This window comes from Gracilinanus agilis, chromosome 3, assembly GCF_016433145.1.
Source record: "Gracilinanus agilis isolate LMUSP501 chromosome 3, AgileGrace, whole genome shotgun sequence".
NCBI classification, from domain to species: Eukaryota; Metazoa; Chordata; class Mammalia; order Didelphimorphia; family Didelphidae; genus Gracilinanus; species Gracilinanus agilis.
The window spans coordinates 140464087-140482891 of NC_058132.1; positions in this window are offsets into that span (position 1 = coordinate 140464087).

Below are 18805 nucleotides of genomic sequence, written 5' to 3' on the forward strand. Positions count from 1 at the left end.
CAAAACAACTCTGAGGTATTACCTCACACCTAGCAGACTGATTAAAATGAAATAAGGGGAGAGTAATGAATCCTGGAGGGGATGTGGCAAAAATGGGACATTAATGCATTGCTGGTAGAGTTGTGAACTGATTCAACCATTCTGGATGGCAATTTGGAACTATGCTCAATGGGCTATAAAAGATTGCCTGCCCTTTGATCCAGCCATACCATTGTTGGTTTGTACCCCAAAGAGATCATAGATAAACAGACTTGTATGAAAATATTTATTGCCTTGTTTTTGGTGGTGGCAAAAAACTGGAAAATGAGGGTATGCCCTTCAATTAGGGAATGGCTGAAAAATTGTGGTATATGCTGGTGATGGAATACTATTGTGCTCAAGGGAATAATAAACTGGAGGAATTCCATGTGAACTGGAGAGACCTCCAGGAATTAATGCAGAGTGAAAGCAGCAGAGCCAGAAGAACATTGTACACAGAGACCAATACACTGTAGTAAAATAGAATGTAATGGACTTCTGTACTAGCAACAATGCAATGACCCAGGACAATTCTGAGGGACTTATGGAAAAGAACATTACCCACATTCAGAGGAAGAACTACAGGAGTGGAAACACAGAAAAAAAAACTACTGCTTGTACACATGGGTTGAGGCAGACATGATTGTGCATATAGACTCAAAACTACCACACCAATGCAACTATCAATAATTTGGAAATAGGTCTTGATCAATGACACATGTTACAACCAGTGGAAATACACATCAGCCATGGGAGGGGAGAGTTCAGTGGGTGAAGGGGAAAGAGCATGTATTATGTAACTGTGTTAACTTTCCTAAAAAATAAATATTGATAAATGTTTTTTAAAAAGAGAGATACAGAAAGGAATTACATCCTAATAAAAGGCAGAATAAACAGTGAAGAAATATCTGTACTTAACATGTATGGGCCAAATGGTATAGCATCCAACTTTCTGAAGGAGAAGCTATTGGAGCTCAAGGACGAAAGAGATAGGAAAACTATACTAATGGGTGACCTAAACCTTCCTCCATCAGATCTAGATAAATCAAACTAAAAAATAAATAAGAAAGAGATAAGAGAGGTGAATGAAACCCTAGAAAAATTAGAGTTAATAGACATATGGTGAAAAATAAATAGGGACAAAAAGTAATAAACCTTCTCTTCAGCAGCACATGGNCAAAAAAAAGTTTGGAAACTGTTTTTACATATAATTGAGGAAAAAATAAAATAAAATAACCATCATGATATATGTTATAGACACCTTCTTATCTTCATTGCCTGTGAATGTAGACAGAAAAAAATGAAAATTATTTTTTCAGAGATTTTATGTTACAGTAGAGTTCAAAACATTCCTCAACCTTAGTGCTAACCACAGGAGTTGTTACAGAAGTATTAACCACTTCTGTAATAGTCCCAGTAGGAATGGATGATAACATAAACCAAGAACAAAGGCAGATTATAGAACTGATGATTGTAGGACTTCCACTACCAAGGTAATCCCTAGCACTCTCTCCTCTGCAAAATAGATGATCATTTTTAAAACTTGTTTGGTGATATTCTGGACCATATTCTGACCAAAAAAGGAGAACTTGTTGCTGAAATAAAAATAATAGCAAACTGAGGAGGAAGACATCATAACATTGTAGACTGTATGAACGAAAAGCAGATAGGAGAGGATGTGCAAAGTAGGTTTTGAAAAAGCAGATTTCAAAGAATTCAAATAAGGAAGGAAGGAAGATCCCATGGGATAAAATCCTGCAGGGGAAGTTAGTCTGAAAGAGATTAGAATGATCTCAAGAAAAAAATCCTGATTATTCAAAACAAAAATTCTTCCTAACAGGAATTCATAGGAGATATCTCTAAAAGAGGCCAAATGTGAGCATTTAGGAGTGTTGTAGAAATATATAGAGATATATATATTTAGCTAGCAGAGAGAGCAGACTTAGCCGGAAAGATAATTTGGAATCTTGACAGAGGGGACACAGTGACTCTGGCAGAATGGCAGTTTGAAGCTGTCAGGGAAAGCCTGTGGATTTATGGTGGATCTGTCGGACTCAACAACTCTGAAGCTGTTTCCCTGGATGTTGGACTGTGTTATCTTCAATCAAGTCCAGTGAAGTAGTTAGGTTGAGAAGTGTATTTAATCTGGTGTGGTGGACACACGCAGATTATTCCATCTTCCTCTCTTCACACTTGGATCTAACTTGCTATGAATCCAGTGTTGTGAGACCAGCTGTGAAGATTTGAAGATTTCATCCTAGGACATCTTTGTGAAATCCCTTTAATCCCTGTCAAGTCAGATCTTGCTTTAAGCAGTCTGTTCATAGATTTTAGATATCAGTGTAGGTTTGTCCATCTCTCTCTCCTTGGGTAGATATCATTAGTCCATAGATTTAGTACCCCTGATCCCCTTCACTCCCCATCCCACTTATTTATTAAACTGTTTCAATTTCATAATCCTACCTTCTATGTCCTTACCCAGATAACAAGGTTGACACATTGACCCACTGTGTATTGAAGTTACTTTCCCTGGTGTTATTCTGTTTTCAGTTATCCACAGCTGAGTATTGTTATCTGTGTTAATTCATTTACCCTTTTCAGTTCCCTGTAGTCCGTTGACTCACCTGACATCCCTATTTTGCCACTTTTCCCCACTTTAGTGAGGGACTTATTTAATTCCCTACTACAGGAGTGAGTATTAATGCAAGCCAAACATTTATATGAGAAATAGCAAGGGTTCATAGTTACCTGCAAATGCTCCTTATTTTTAGTGCCTTCCCTCTGAGATTCCCTCAATTTATCTTGTATATATCTTGTTTGTACATATGTTTATATATTGTCCCATCCATTATTAGATAGTGAATTCTTTGAAAGCAGGGAATTTTTAAAAAGGTTCTTTGTATCTGTAGAACTTAACACAGTGCCTGACCGATAGTGGGCACTTATTAAATGTTATTTGACTGACAACTGGTAGGTATTCCTTAAAGCCATGTAGAAATCTAGCAAATCTCTCGTTGATGCTGGTGTTAGAGAAATCAAGACCTAACATTGGAAGTCTTTGGATGAGTGAATTGGTGAGTACATCCACAAGAGGAAAAAGTAGTTGGAGAAGATAAAAATTTATCTTCCCCAAGGCAAATCCACTGTTATGAAATGTGCTGGAAATAAGACAAAAAATTCTATATATGAGGGATTATCAAGAACCTGAATTTGGTTATTGTATGCACAAAAGGACTCATTATGGAAGAAGAGACTGTGTATGGGAGAAAGGAGGTAAGATGAAGTGAGAGACACAGAAAGACAGACCTAGAAAAACAGAGACTGAGAAACAAAAAGAGAATGAGTGTTCATGAGCTTGAAGACCTATTGGTAATTCTGTATCCAGGAGATAATAACTGCTAAGATATAGGTGTAGGAAGCCAATAAGAGAAACAGTCTCAAATAGATAAAAATATGAGACTCCTCTTTTGACCCCTTTTATGATCCACACTTTTTCTTATTGAAAAACATTATAGCCTTATTGGAAAACTTTAAGATCTTAGCAAACCAGTAGTCAAGAGGTTAATATTCTCTCCTTTGGTCAGAAATACAACTTTTTTTTTGTTTCAAAAGTAGTTCAGACAGTCAAGGCCAAAAATTCTTCCAGGAGGGGCTATCCATCCCTGAGAAAAGCATCCCAGACTTAGTTTACTGATAATGGAGCAGCCAAAATTCAGCCTTGGCCTTGTTCTATTTTGAAGCCAATGAGGTTTTTTGTGCTTTGATATAACATAATTTGTAATTTCTGCGCAACTGCAAAGTTCCTTTGTGTTTCTGTGTGTGATATACATTTTACAATGTATATCAAGTTGGATTTGATATACATTATAAAAATCAAATCCCAAGCTCATTGCAAGAGACACAGGAGCAGCATGAGCTGTGTCTATTTCTCCTGTGTCCATTACTTTCTTATTGACTAAGCCGTCCTTATCAGATTATCTGGAGATGATAAATAGATTTTGACATATAGGCAGAGGCTTTCAGGATTATAATCTAATTAGTGCCATAAAGAAAGATATTGGATAAGTACATAAGAGAGGTACAGACAAAATGCTGTAGGGGATTATCAGAAATGTTAACTGCAATGGGCCTTGAATGAGAAGGAATGTATGAAACTGTCTTCTTGGTTTAAGATACAAGTTTTGGGGCAAGATAATAAGGATGTCCCCAATAAGTATATATGAAAATGTATGTATATCCACACGAAAAAGAGTGCTATGAATGGGAGGAAGGAAGAGTAAGATTCAAGTAGTCCCAGTGCTTAGGGCATGAATGAAATCAATAGCAGTAGCCTGACTTCTGGTGAGTTTGTATGGACAGTTTTGTGCCCAACTTTAGCCAACTTATTTTGTCCTTGACCAACTTAGGTTTTTTAAAAGATGTGTTCAGAAAATAGAAGCAAGGGCATTTTACTGGGAATTAATAGAAAAGAAGGGCATAGTCTCATGATAATCACTCAAAACTGAAATGAAGCTGCTGGAAAATGTTAGGTATTCCAAAGGGTTGAGACTTTTAGCTATGTTGGGGCAAGAGGAAGAGGAAAGATGGGGTAAAAAATGGGTGCTTGGGGACAAGGAGAAGAAGAAAGAAGAGGTAAAAAATGTGCTTGGAGTGAATGGAACATAACATAAAAAAGAAAAAAAAATCACTTTCTTTACCTAGCTAAATGAATTTTGAACTGGGGAGGATAGTGAACCAATGGTTAACAGGAAATTGAAATGCTTTTTATGTGGGGAGACATCCATCCTGATAGGAAGACAGCAGTTCAATAATGATATGAGAATCAGTTCTGAATCAGCTGTCTGTTTTCAGATCAATATTGTTGTGCCAACCACTAATGGAGTCTCTCTCAGGGCACCAACAACTTCCTGCTCCTTCATTCCATCTTGGAATGCTCCAGTCCTTTCTGCTAGGTCCATCCTTAATACTTAATTTATTACTAACTAATCTTCCTCACAACAATATGAAGGCAGATCATTTGCTGTAACAAAGATCAAAATTAACACATCTCAGAAATGAGGAAACACAAGCAGTCACAATATCTCTAATTTAACCTAATTTAAAAAAACTGTTAACCTCCAAAATGGGAAATAGGTAAAAATAAAGATAGTAATTCTGATTGTCCCTATTTCTCAGAGAAGTGTTGTGGTTGTTGTTGTTGTTGAGTCATTTCAGTCATGTTTGATGCTGTATCCTCACATTTGAGTTTTCTTGGCAAAAAATACTAGAGTAATTTGCCATTTCCTTCTCTGACTCACTTTACAGATGAAAAACTGAACAAACAAGGTGAAGTGACTTGTCCAGAGTCACACAGTTAGTAAGTGTCTGAGGATGGATTTGAACTCAGTTCTTCCTGGCTCCAGGCCCAACTTTTTATCTACTGTATTACCTAACTGACTTTGTAATGTAAAACAATTGCTACCAAAGTCATAGATTCTAGAACCAGAAGTAATCTAAGAAAAAGGGACCCAAAAATTATATTAGTCAATAATCATTTGATTTCTTTGCCAAAGAAATGTTTAAAATGCTAAGGCAAATATTAGGTTAGAATAAAAGCACATTATGAAAATATTATGGAAGAAGAATACAAAGTTATTACATTGCAAAACAGTGAAAAGGAAGAAGGGGAAATGATCCTGCAGTTAAAAAAACTAGCATTAGAATCTACTAAGCTAGATCACTCCAAGAGCATTTAGTAATGAAATTGGGACCAAAGAATAGATTTTAAGTAGAACAGAAATGACATTGTTTTATATCACTCTACCCTCATTTTCAGTGACAGTAGAACTGCCTCACCTGGACTCTTAACAGTTTATTGCTTTGTACTACATGAAGAAGGGGAAATGGCAGTAAAGAAATGGAAGTCAAACAGAAAAGCTAAACTTTATTGAATACCTATGGGGGTGGAACTTTGCTGGGGGAGACAAAATTTAAAATAACCTCATGGATAAATTTTCAAAATAACTCACACAAGAAACAAAATGTTCAAATAAAATGGAAAATATCACAGGTGAAAGTCCTATCTTCACCTCCCCTGAAGGCAAGACTTTGGTAGCTATTTGTGTGTGGGCTATGTCTGCAATAAGTGTATCCATAATGAAAATATGAAAATGAAATAAAGTAATCTTCCACAAATAAATTCTATAGCAGCCATATGTTCTCAAACTGACTGAGATAGGAAGATAATAACTTCTATTGTGATATTTATTAATTGCAACAACAAAAACTCCTTGGCATAGTAGAACAAAATGTGTCTTTAAAAGTTCTCCTCCAATGATATGTCCTCATATTTTTCCCCTCAATCTTTTCTGCAGATCAGTTTTGTTTTTTGGTTTTGCTATGAGATACCTTACATTTTTGCTTTTCTTTTTTTCAGTCTTTTGGCTTTGCATCAATATTTCTCATTGTCTTTTGGAGTTATTTGCTTCTACTTAGCCCAATCTAATTTTTAAGGAATGTGTTGCTTAGACAAAATTTCATGCCTATTGTGCCACCTATTAATCTTCTTTTAATTTTTTCTTCTATAGCTCTCATTTCTTTTCCATTTTTCCTGCGAATATTCTCATTTCATTCATAAAAAACAATAATGAAAACCATTTAAAACTCATTTTTAAAACTATTGCTTTTTCTTCTAGTGCCTAAGCTGGTGTTTTTTTCTGAAGCTTTACTTGTAAATATTTTAGAGACATTCTTTTATCCTGTGTTTGTGTCTTGAGTGTCACTCAATAGCTCATTATAAGGTTTTTTGTTTGTTTGTTGATGGCTTCATTCTTCCAATTTTTTGCTAGATTTCTGACTTGGTATTAGAACTGGGATCTGCCACACTTTCAGAGGGAGAGGCTAGGCTAGTTTTATTGCTGCTTTCTTGGGGTATTTAGTGTTGTGTTATTCCAAGATCTCACAGAAAGGTTGGAGACATGCTCCCAGCATGATCTCCCAGGGCAAAATCTGATTGTTGCTCCTCTGATCTAAGTTCTTCAAGTTTCTAACCTAAGTTTTAACAAGAACAATAGAATGCTGCTGTACTGAAGCTCCTATTTGTCCTCAAGGTAGTTCAGTTAATTCAGAGTGACAAAACTGCAGAGTTCCCTTGGGTCTAGAATTCTTCATCTGGCTATTCTTCATTTGGTGTCCTCCATTTGGTTATTAACAACTTCAGCAAAGTTGTAGTATATAAAATAAACTTAAATAAATCATCAGCATCTGTATACCTCCTCAAAACTCACCAGTAAGAGATAGAAAGAGAAATTCCATTTAAAATAACTGCAATCTAGATTAGACACTGGAACTGGGATTTAATCTGCTGCTAGGTTCTGAGCCAAATTGCTGCTATTCCTAGTAATTCTGAACTTTCTCCTTCACACTCTCCAGGATCTCCCTACCCAAAACAATATGCTAAGGTGCAGCTCTATTCTTGGTCTGTCCTGTATCTGTGACTCAGAATTGGAGAGTGGGACACAAAACTTCCAGTTCACATCTGCTCCCATCTCATTGCTCTTATATAGGTTTTGGGGTGGCTCAGTATTAGGAGTGTTCCTGCCCCAACTCAATTTCTAGAGGTCAACAGACCTCTTTGTCTATCTCCTTATGATGACTTGGGCTGGATAAAGGACTCATTGTGACTTTTTTTTATCTCCCCCATCAGGATTCAGTCTGATGCATTTTCTAGATTTATTTTAAGCAGTTAACGGTCAAAAACTTCTAGAGAGGAAATTCCCTTTACCACTATAGATCAACAGTAGCAGCTACTTTGCAACTTCTGGTCTTACAGAGTTGCCTAGCACACTTACAACTAAAATTTTATCTGACAAGTCACAAATCCAATGTAGCAGAAGTGGGACTTAAACTCAGGTCTTTCTGAGTCCAGTGCTAGCTCTCTATCTACTATGCTATTCAGCTTCCTGGGACCTTCTAATTACCTTCCTTATTTAATCAGTCACACATTGCCAGGCCTTGCTCCCACTTTACACAAGTATCTTAGTACACTGGGGAAACAATTTTATTTGGTTGTGTTTGTGCTTGCCAAGAGCCTACACATTTAGACACCTCCTAAACATGATATTTTCCCTCTGAGACCTTGGACCTTACCCAATTAGCTGCCTTCCACATTGGAATTCCCTTCATCCACTGATGTTAAGTCTGCATTCATTCATTAATATTAAGCATACTACCATCTCCTTTTACTCATTGAATCCTAGTGATACTAAATTATGCAAAGGAAGAACAATGCCCTCCATGTGATCCCTGCTGTCTACTCTCTCTTCTCATCCACCTTAATCCTATCCCTACTATATGAAATAAAATATTAGCAAAGAGATTATAGCCATATATCACAAAGATCAGACACTATGACTAAGTAGGATTTATATTAGGAATGCAAATATGGTTCAATATTAAGAAAATTAGCAGCCTAATTGAGCATATCAATTAAAAATCAAAAAGCATATGATTCTATCAAGAGATACAGAAAAATTCTTTGACAAAGTACACCACCTATTCCTATTAAAACATTGGAATGCATAGGAATCAATGGACTTTTCCTCAAAATGATAAGTTTAAAACCAAGAGCAAGCTTTATCTGTTAAAAGGTTACACTCAAAGTCTGTCCAATAAGATGATTGAAGCAAGGGTGCCCATTTTCACTATTATTCAATATTGTACTAAAATTGCTATCTATAGCAATAAGACAAGGAAAAGAATTTGAAGGAACAAAAATAGACAACAAGGAAACAAAACTATCACTCTTTGCAGATGATATGATAGTACACTTGGAGTACCCTAGAGAATCAACTAAAAAGCTATTTGAAACAATTTAAAAATTTAGCAAAGTTACAGCATATAAGATAAACTTACATAAATCATCAGCATTTCTGTATATGACCACAAAACTCAGCAGGAATAAATAGAAAAAGAAATTCCATTTAAAATAACTGCAGACAATATAAAATACTTGGCAGTCTAGCTGCCAAGACAAATTTAGGGATTATATAAACTCAATTACAAAAAAAATTTTTTTCATGAAAAAAGATTTAAATAATTGGAAAAGCATTAATGGCCCATGGGTAGGCTGAGCCAATTTAATAAAGATGACAATTCTATATAAGTTAATTTACTTATTCAGTGTCATACCCATCAAACTACCAAAGAATTTATAGAGATAGAAAAATAGTAACAAAATTAATCTAGAAGAACAAAAGGTAAAGAATATCAAGAGAATCAATAAAAAATGTTAAGAAAGGGAATCTAGCAATTCTGGATTTAAAACTGTATTATACTTTGGTAATCATGAAAATAATCCAACCTTTTTTTGGTCTGTGGACTGAGAATTTTGTAAACTGATGATTCTGTCCTTCTGCTGCTGGCTTGCAGAGTATGGCACTGAGAGCTCTTTTGCCCTGGGGCTAGGTCTTCACCCCAGGGAGACTTGGAAGGGCCAAATGCAATGGACTTCTGGGCCTTACTGAGGGCTGGTGCCAGGGCCTGGAACTTGAAGGTCTGAGGTGCTCTTTTGTTGGTGTAGCCTGGTTGAGATCCCAAAGTTGACCTATGCCCAGGTTCAGGACCTGGTGAGGTAGATGGGGTGGGGGAGTTCAGTCAGCACTCCTCTGTGAAGTTTTGCTTCCTGTTCTCCCTTATTCCATGAAAATCAACCCTCTGCCTACCATCCAAGTTGTGTTCAGCAGGAAAACCCCTTGAAGAAGAAGGTGTGTCCTGCTGTTGGTTTTTGACTCCTCTCATTTTGAGGCACTTTTATTTTATTTTATTTTTTTATTTTTAATTTGAATATTTTCCCATAGTTACATGTTTCCTGTTCTTTCCCTCTCCCCTGAACTCCCCCTAACTCCCCTTAGCCAACGCACAATTCCACTGAGTTTTACATGTATCATTGATTAAGACCTAATTCCATATTATTGATAGTTGGACTAGAGTTATTGTTTAGTGTCTACATCCCCAGTAATATCCCCATCAGCCCATGTGTTCAAGCAGTTGTTTTTCTTCTGTGTTTCTCCTCCCACAGTTCTTCCTCTGAATGTGGCTAGTTTTCTTTCTCTTAAGTCCTTGAGGCACTTTTAGAAGATTGGTTTGGAAAGACTGTCAGAGTGGTTTCAGCTTTTGCTACTACTAAGCCACCATTTTGGCTCCACTCCTCTCCTGAATAGCCTTTAATAATTAAGCGTTCCAAAGACCAAGGCTCTGGCAGTTGTTCGTTGTTCTACCCCTACCAATGGAACTGGCTCTGTCTCTCATGGGAATTCCTGGGCAAAAAAACACTCCAAAGTTGGCTACTCTAGAAAGTCCTTCTCGCATTCTTCATCTCAATGACTATCATCTACCAGCCATTCTCTCTTTTCTAATATCTCCAGTACCAAGTAATGGAATCATATTCCCTATATTAATGCTGAAGACAGCAATATAAAGCTAAACAGGTCTCTGGGGTTGGGGTGACTGAGGGAAGAAAAGTGCTTCTTCTCCTGAAGTTTCTGTTCATATGCAATAGGCCTTTCTGTTCATAAAAGGGCCATTAAGGCATATAAGTGATAATATATTGAATTAGTCCAGAATGGGTTGCTACAGGCATCACTCCAATGACAGCTCCCACAACAGCCACTTGTCCAATTTGCCAAGCTTTTAATTAGCATGCATTTCAAGTCAGAGCCTTTGGTGACCATCCTTCAACTCACACCCTTTTGAATGCTTACAAACTGTTTTTGTTAATATTCCCAAGACAGGTCAATATAAGCATTGTCTTGCCATTGTTGACCAACTTACTCAACGGGTTGAGGCATTCCCTAGTCCTACTGTAACAATTATCTGTTAAGATGAAATTCTCTGGAGACTATATCTTAATTTACAATTATTTATTAAATAACAAAAAACAAGTGAGAGAAAGACAAGGCACCAGTCACATGTGTCTGACTGTTCTCTTCACAAACCTCCTTCCCCTCATCAGCTGCACCAGCTTCTCAGCCAGACATCAAGCATGCTACGCTCCCCCAGCTAGTGCTCACTTGCTGGAGTTTTCCTAGCTGTCTCATCTCACTGTGATACCAGCACAAAAAAGCAAAAGACTTTCCCAGGACCTTGAACTTAAATCTTCTGTGAAGTCTCTTTTCTGGATCTCTCTGCTAAGACTTGGCCTCAGTCTGGGTCACAGGCTAATCTTGATGTCAGGAGGCATGAGACAAGAAGCAAACATTTTCTGAATGCCAAGGAGTCTTGAGGTTTCTGTCATCCAACCAGAGTAAGCGTGTATTTCCCTTATTCGGATGAGTCTCAGATCTTGTTCTTAACTCAATCAGAAGGTAAGGTGGAATAGCAAGCCCAAAAGAATAGGAGTTGCACACCTCATATTATTCTCGAAGTTCTGACCAAATTTAACATATTAATAAGGAACTTAAGACCATGGTTGGTAAATTATGCTTTCAAACTCATTTTTGGATGGCTCGATGTTCTCCTTTTGGTTTGTTATATCTTTGTAGCAGACCAAGTGGAAATGAAGGTGCAAATTATACATTTTTCCATATTTATATATTTTTATTACATATTTATCCTCATGAAATTCTTTTTAGTCACTCTTTTATAAGTGAAAAACCATTTCTCGCATTCTTCATCTCAATGACTATCATCTACCAGCCATTCTCTCTTCTCAATACATCATTGCTCAGGGAAGATGCTTCTGTTGTCTCCTATTTTGTTGAAGAATTGTGGAGTACATCAAAAAAGCTTCATGATACAAACTAAATCTATAGACTATTTCCTGCAAAATTTCCATCCTGGTGACAATCTTTTAATTTTCAAAAATAGAAACAATTAGAGAAACTAGTTTCCCCACAGATTTAGAGTTAAAAATTCAATTAAGCATCTGGAAAAAGTAGTTTACTTTGTGAAGCCCTCCATCTATGAAAAAGGTTAAGCCAACAATATTTCAGGACAATATTACTTGAGATTTCAGTCAACAGAAATAAAAGAACCTCATACACTATTATTTATAGCATCTTTCATAACATACAATTAATTCCATGATGCTAATAACTTCCCATGTTGTCATATAAATTATTTAGACTTGACAAAAATGACAATTCCATTGTAGGCTGTTTTGCATTTTAAATTCTAACATTAGTAATTGGTTTCCTACAAACTTAAAAATAGGTTGAGGAAGTAGAGAAAACAGCTGCCTATGGGTTGAGTTTATCTTGAAGGTCCTGATAGCTTTTTGCTTCTTTGGCTCATGATAGTGATTGAGATAGTATCTGAGACTAGAAGAGGTTTTCCTTCTACACTGCTTTGATGTTTGGTGTTTCTACTTGCCTCTTTGTTTTGCTCCAAATGGTAGGCAATTGTTTGTTACATAATGATTTCGATATCTTTGCTGACTGCTGTTATGATGTGGGGGAATAAGAAAGATCACGCAAAGACCTAGGCCACTTACCTCATTTATTATTGTCTTGATTTTAGCAGCAGCAACTATCCTTCTGACTGAAGGTCAAGATAAAGAATTGGAGACCTTAGCTGTGAATCCCATATGACATATTGACAAGTCTTATATCAATGCTCCTCCACCTTTGAATGTTTCCATGAATCAGTCTTTTTTAAAAGAACAAACTACTTTGAATAATTTAACAATGATCTTCGTTCTCATCAATATAACTTCTAGGGGTTCCTCTATGATATATTATACATCGTCAGTCTCCCCTGAGAATCTCTCTAGCCTAGTGACTAGTCTCACTCCAACTCCCTTAACAACTTAGAAGGTCAATAACTTACAGCTTTTAAATTGTCCCTTTCACCATAAATGGGCAAACTACATTTTCCTTTAAAGCTTCCAGCATCATTTTTTTTATATTTTATATTTTATTTTTAGAAAAATTTTCCATGGTTACATAATTCATGTTTTTACTTTACCCTTCACCTCCTTCACCCCCCCTCCCCTGTAGCTAACTCACATTTCCACTTTTAACATGTGTTTTAACATGTGTGGTCAGTCAAGACTTATTTACATATTATTGATAGTTACATTGGTGTGGTCTTTTCAGATCTACATCCCCAATCATGTCCTCATCAACCCAAGTGTTCAAGTAGTTGTTTTTCTTCTGTGTTTCCACTCCTATAGTTCTTCCCCTGAGTGTGGGTAGCGTTCTTTTCCCTAAATCCCTCAGAATTGTCCTGGGTCATTGCATTGCTGCTAGTACAGATGTCCATTACATTCGATTTTACCATAGTATATCAGTCTCTGTGTACAATGTTCTTCTGGCTCTGCTCCTTTCACTCTGCATCAGTTCCTGGAGGTCTTTCCAGTTCACATGGAATTCCTCCAGTTTATTATTCCTTTGAGCACAATAGTATTCCATCACCAACATATCATTTTATTAACATTATTGGGAGTTTATTAGTGTTATAGTTTTCTAGTTGGGATGATAATGTTCCTGTTCTGTGTAGGAGTCTCAGGTTCTAAGAAGGACTCAGTCCAATGTACTTATCTTACTAATTATCTTAAACTAAAGTTAAAAAGTTAGCCTTAAACTCTCTTAAACTCAACATCTTGCTAATTATAACCAAACAGATGAGTATTGTTCCATAATGCAAGGGATATCTTTTGAAAATGAGGCAAATGCATATTTAGGGACAGATAAAGGTGATACAGAAATAGAGAAATCAAAATGTAAAATGAGTTATTCATTTATAGTGTGGGAGTGTGAAATTATGAAGGAATTTGAGCCTCAGCCTGTGTTCCTCTACAGTCATCTTCTGTGAACAATAAGTATGCATTGTCCATAACCCCTACAAGTGTCTCCAGGGCTAAAAAGAAGCTAAGGGATAGAGAATATTTTACCCTCTAGACCTAAGGTCATCACTACAATGAGGTGTTCTGGGAGTTTAATAAAGCCTTGGAGTGAAAAGAAACTCACAGTGGGAAAGGACTTGAGGAGAGATATCCCCACTGCAGCCAACTGAAGTCCAAGAGAGGATATTCCACCCCTTGTCAAGGTAAAAGACTTTTGGTGAAAAGTGAAGTTGTCAAGGCATCTAGGTGGCTCAGTGGATAGTGTCAGGTCTAGAGATAAGTGGTCCTGGGTTCAAATTTGGTTTTAGATACTTCCTACCTGTGTGACCTTGGGCAAGTCACCTAACCCTAATTGCCTAGCCTTTACTGCTCTTTTTCCTTGGAAATAATACTTAGAATTGATTCTAAGATAATAGGTAACGGACTTTTTTTAGAAAAGGAAAAAAGAAGGAAGGAAAGAAAGAAGGAAAGAAGGAAAGAAGGAAGGAAGGAAAGAAGGAAGAAAGAAAGGAAAGAAGGAAGGGAGGAAGGGAGGGAGGGAGGGAGGAAGGAAGGAATGAAGGGAGGGAGGGAGAGAGGAAGGAAGGGAGGGAGGGAGGGAGGAAGGAAGGAAGAAAAGGAGAGAGGAAGGGAGGAAGGGAGGGAAGTTCTCTCTTATCTTTCCTGACTAATCATGTACCTGGATCAGCAACCCAACACATTACTGATTCTCCTTTAACATCTAAACCATCTTGCCAGTAATTTTGGAATTCTACCCTCAGTTCTTAATCTTTCTTGATGTGATCTGTAGTGAGTTTACTTCATTATGAGGCCCTGTAGTGTGACACCTCCTCTGTGAACAGGAGGAAGATAGCCCACTGAAGCTTTTTTCCAACTTGCCCCTCAATCATATGGATCTCCTTGACTGCCTGAATCTCCACCTCCACAAATGACACTAGATCCACCTGATGCCTATACTCCCATCTGCATTGTCACATCTCAGTCTTCTGTGTTCACCTTTCCTTCATATACATAAGCACTGGCTGAATTGTGGCACACTTCCACTCAATATGCTTCCATCTTTACTTTTGCTTTACCAGTTCATGGAATCCCATAAACCCCAAAAATGCAACCTATTGAGGAAAATTGAAGGAAGTGAGGCGATTAGGACAGCAAGTGGGAGTGGGAATTGAGGGAACTGAGGGAACTATACTGACTCTATCTTATCACTCAGTTCTGGAGCCAGCTCAATTCCCTTTCTATTCCATTAAAGATTTAGTCCAATTTTTGTCTTTTGAGAAAACCACATTCAATTTTGGTCATCATGAGAAAACCTTACTGTATAATTTGAATTTATCTCTGCATGGCTGGGAAACTGGACCACCTCAATCTTCCATTTAGAGACCCTTAACTAAGGACCTAGGTTACACTGACCAGAAACCTGGTCAGAACAAAGGTTGATGAAGTTTTCTTATAAGAGTATACATCTCAAGCAACCCATATGTCTTATCTGAAAATTGACTCCATACTGATAAATCACTAATTATTTTCATGTTCCTTTGATTGTTTATTGACCCTTAGGGGGAGTAGCAAAATTCTTTTTCTGAATTTAGGGAACTGTACCTGTTCCCTCTTCTCCTCCCAACTTGGAAAGTCTCTAATGTTTCCTCCAATTTGAAATCAGATTGCCTAATGTTATATTTTCCCCTTTTAATTAATTGGCCTTATTTGGTTGTTTTTAATGGATTAAAGTCTGTGTCCCCATGTATTTAGGGTCCATCCCTAAGCAGAAGAAGGGCCTGGTCCTGATTTATTAGGCAGTTGGCATGGATTACTTAATAAATTAAAATGCTCAAAAACTCCAGCCTTTGTTTCCTTACTCATTTCATCTTTTACCTGACACACTGTCTTACAACCTTGACTCAAGCCCATGTGGCTCTGCATTTCTCATTGAATTTAGCTGAATTTAATCACTGAAACCTAATCAATATGTTGGGGCAGGTAGTTGGCACAATGGAAAGATTTCCAGGCCTGGAGTCAGGAAGACACATCTTAAAATCAAATCCATTCTCAGATACTTCTTAGCTATGTGGACTTAAGCAAGTCACTGTTTGCATCCTTTTCTTAATCTGTAAAATGAACTGGAGAAGGAAATGGCAAATTACTCCAATATCTTTGCCAAGAAAACCTCAAATGGAGCCATATAAGGGGTCAGACATGACTAAAAATCAATTGAACAACAAAATTTGTATAAGTTGTGCCCCTTCTCACTCTTGTGCCTCAGTAGGGGACTGCCCTCTCTGGTTTTTTTGTGTTATGCATAAAGAATTGGCCTCTCTGTGTCTTTAATTGTAAGGTTCAAATGAGACATTTGTAAAGTACTTAACACAGTGTGTGGTACATAGTAGGATCTTAATAAATACTTGCTCTATCCATACCAACTCTCTTGTTATCTAGATTTTTCTCTATAGAATTATAACTGGGTGAAAGGAATTGTACTTTGGCCCAAGGTGCCAAAATTTATAGGAGCACGTCTTGTCTTTTGGTTGTCGTCTGGTCCTCTGTCCCAGCATCATGGTCTCCCATCCTCAGTGAAATCTTTGTTGCCCCATGGCCTTGGATCCAAGCTCCCCACTCCTGGATGTAACCTCTTCCCAAGGCCTTTTAGATCACTGTTGCAACTGCCTACGTTTTCACTATATCTCAAAGTCTTGAAAACTTTCACCTCTTCCTAAAGTTGAGCTTCAGAATCAACATCATTAACAAACACATATGTCAGGATCTCTGGGAGATAAGCAATCTTTCTTCCAATACAGCTACACCAAATACAAATGGCGCACAGTAAAGCCACCCCCAGTATTGTGAAGGTAAAGGCCACCGGGTCTAAGAATTGGGATTTCAAACGTTTCTTGAACCCCACATCACTGGAACCCCTGGCTGTGCTTCACACTGTACCCTTCTCTCAATATCAACCTCCTAATAACGGCTTTTTCTGCTTCTAGTCTCTCTCCTCTCAAATTCATTTTTTATAAACTGAAGATCATAGACTTTGGAGCTAGAAGAGACCTCAGAGGTCTCCAGGTACAGAATGAAACATACGTTTTTGGACATGGCCAATGTTGGCATTTATTTTGTCTAATATGTATAAGATCAAACAAAATTTCCTTTTTATTTTTTTTTCCTCCAACGGGAGAGAAAGTACAGTAGGATCACGTTTTAGGTGACTGTTCCGAGTATGTTCCAAGACATTCATTTAAGGTATAATCACTCCTATGAAACTTTCCTTCATTGTTCTATCCTCAAATTTTCTTAGATCTTTCTGTCTGGACCTACTCTTTGCTTCTATCTCACTCTACATTGTATTATACTGATTTGTCATATACTCCCAAGAGGACTGTAAGCCTCTTAAGGATAGGGCCTGGGTCTTTTTTTCTTCCCCTATTTTTGTTTCCCTGGAGCTTAGCATAGTGACTTGCACACAGCAGGTGTTTAAATGCTATTTTAATTGAACTGAATTTGTTGAATTAGCAAATGAATAAATTTTCAAAAAGGAATTAGTTGGCGTTTGTTTCCCTCATTATTCTGAAACATTCTCTTCTTTGGAGGAAATATTTCCAAAACTACAACCAAAATTGGGGCTGGGTTTGATCAGTTGTTCTGACAAGCCTTGGCCAGTTTGGTTCTGTTAATTTTGTATGTGATCTAAATTGCTCTTTCTTTCCCATTTTTTCAATGTCTTAACATTCTATGATTTCTGTCCATGGGTACAAATTATAGTTCCCATGTAACTTAAGAGAAAAGCTTTGAGAGTTGTTATGGACAAAAAACACACCACCCTATTTTTCCCTACTTGGTTTTGAGCCTTTCTGAATTTAGCAAGGCTGGCTTGGCACAGTAGATGCTTACATTCGTTGACCTGTTCCTAAAGCCTTTCCAGTTCAGTAGAATCCACTGACATAACCTCTGTTAGCAAAACTTTTGAGAAACCCAGAGTCACCTCCACACTATCATGAGGCATGTAAATTGGACTTTAGTGGAAGTTCACTTTATAAAACTGTTTCCAGATGATATTTATGTTGGCTCCAAAATAGCTGTATTAGTAGATGTAGGGTAGCAGTTGTGGATAAACCTGACCTGATTACGAAAGAAATTCTGGCTGTGTGGTTGTAGTTAAGAAGCGCTGGGAGGGAGTAGGGACATAAAGGAGGCAGAACAGTGTTATATCACCCACTCCATCCTTCTGTCCTTTGACAAAAATATTATAAGAAATTACCAGCTTGTAGATGATGGTAGATAGAAGGCTTTCTTCTTTTTCAATGAGCCTGTAGTCTAGTTAACGGAAGGGTTATAGTATCTCTAGCCGTATTGGTGAACCTATGGCACACATGCCAGAAGGGGTTGCTTCCTTCCTCCTCTCCACCATGCTTGAGGACATTTCTTTTCTCATGTGACCCACCCCTCTGCCCACCAACCCAATGGGAGAGCTTCCTCCCTCTCCTGTCTCGGGTAAGTAAGTGGGATGGTTCACATGCAATGTGAGGGTGAGGTTGGGCACTCAGTCTCTAAAAAGTTCACCATCACTCATCTATGGTATATAGTAGGGGATGATGTCTGACTCTCACGTGGATAATCCATAACATATATGTGTGTGTGAATGTGCAAATAATAGAGAATTGAGCATATAAACATGATGTGTATATCACTGCAGTACTTATATTTTTCCATCTTATTTTTATTGATATTTCTTGCTTTTGTCATTCTTATTTCTGACTATATTCCTCTCCCTCCCCTTCCCAGAGAGCCATCATATGTAACAAAGATCAAAAAAGAAAGAGAAAAAAAACAGAGAGCAACAGAACAAACCAATACATTCACCATATTTGACAGTATACGCAATGTTTCCCACCTTTGTTTAAAAAAAACAAACAAACTGAGACCAAGTCTGGTCATTATAATTATACTAAAAATATAATTATACTTCAGTTT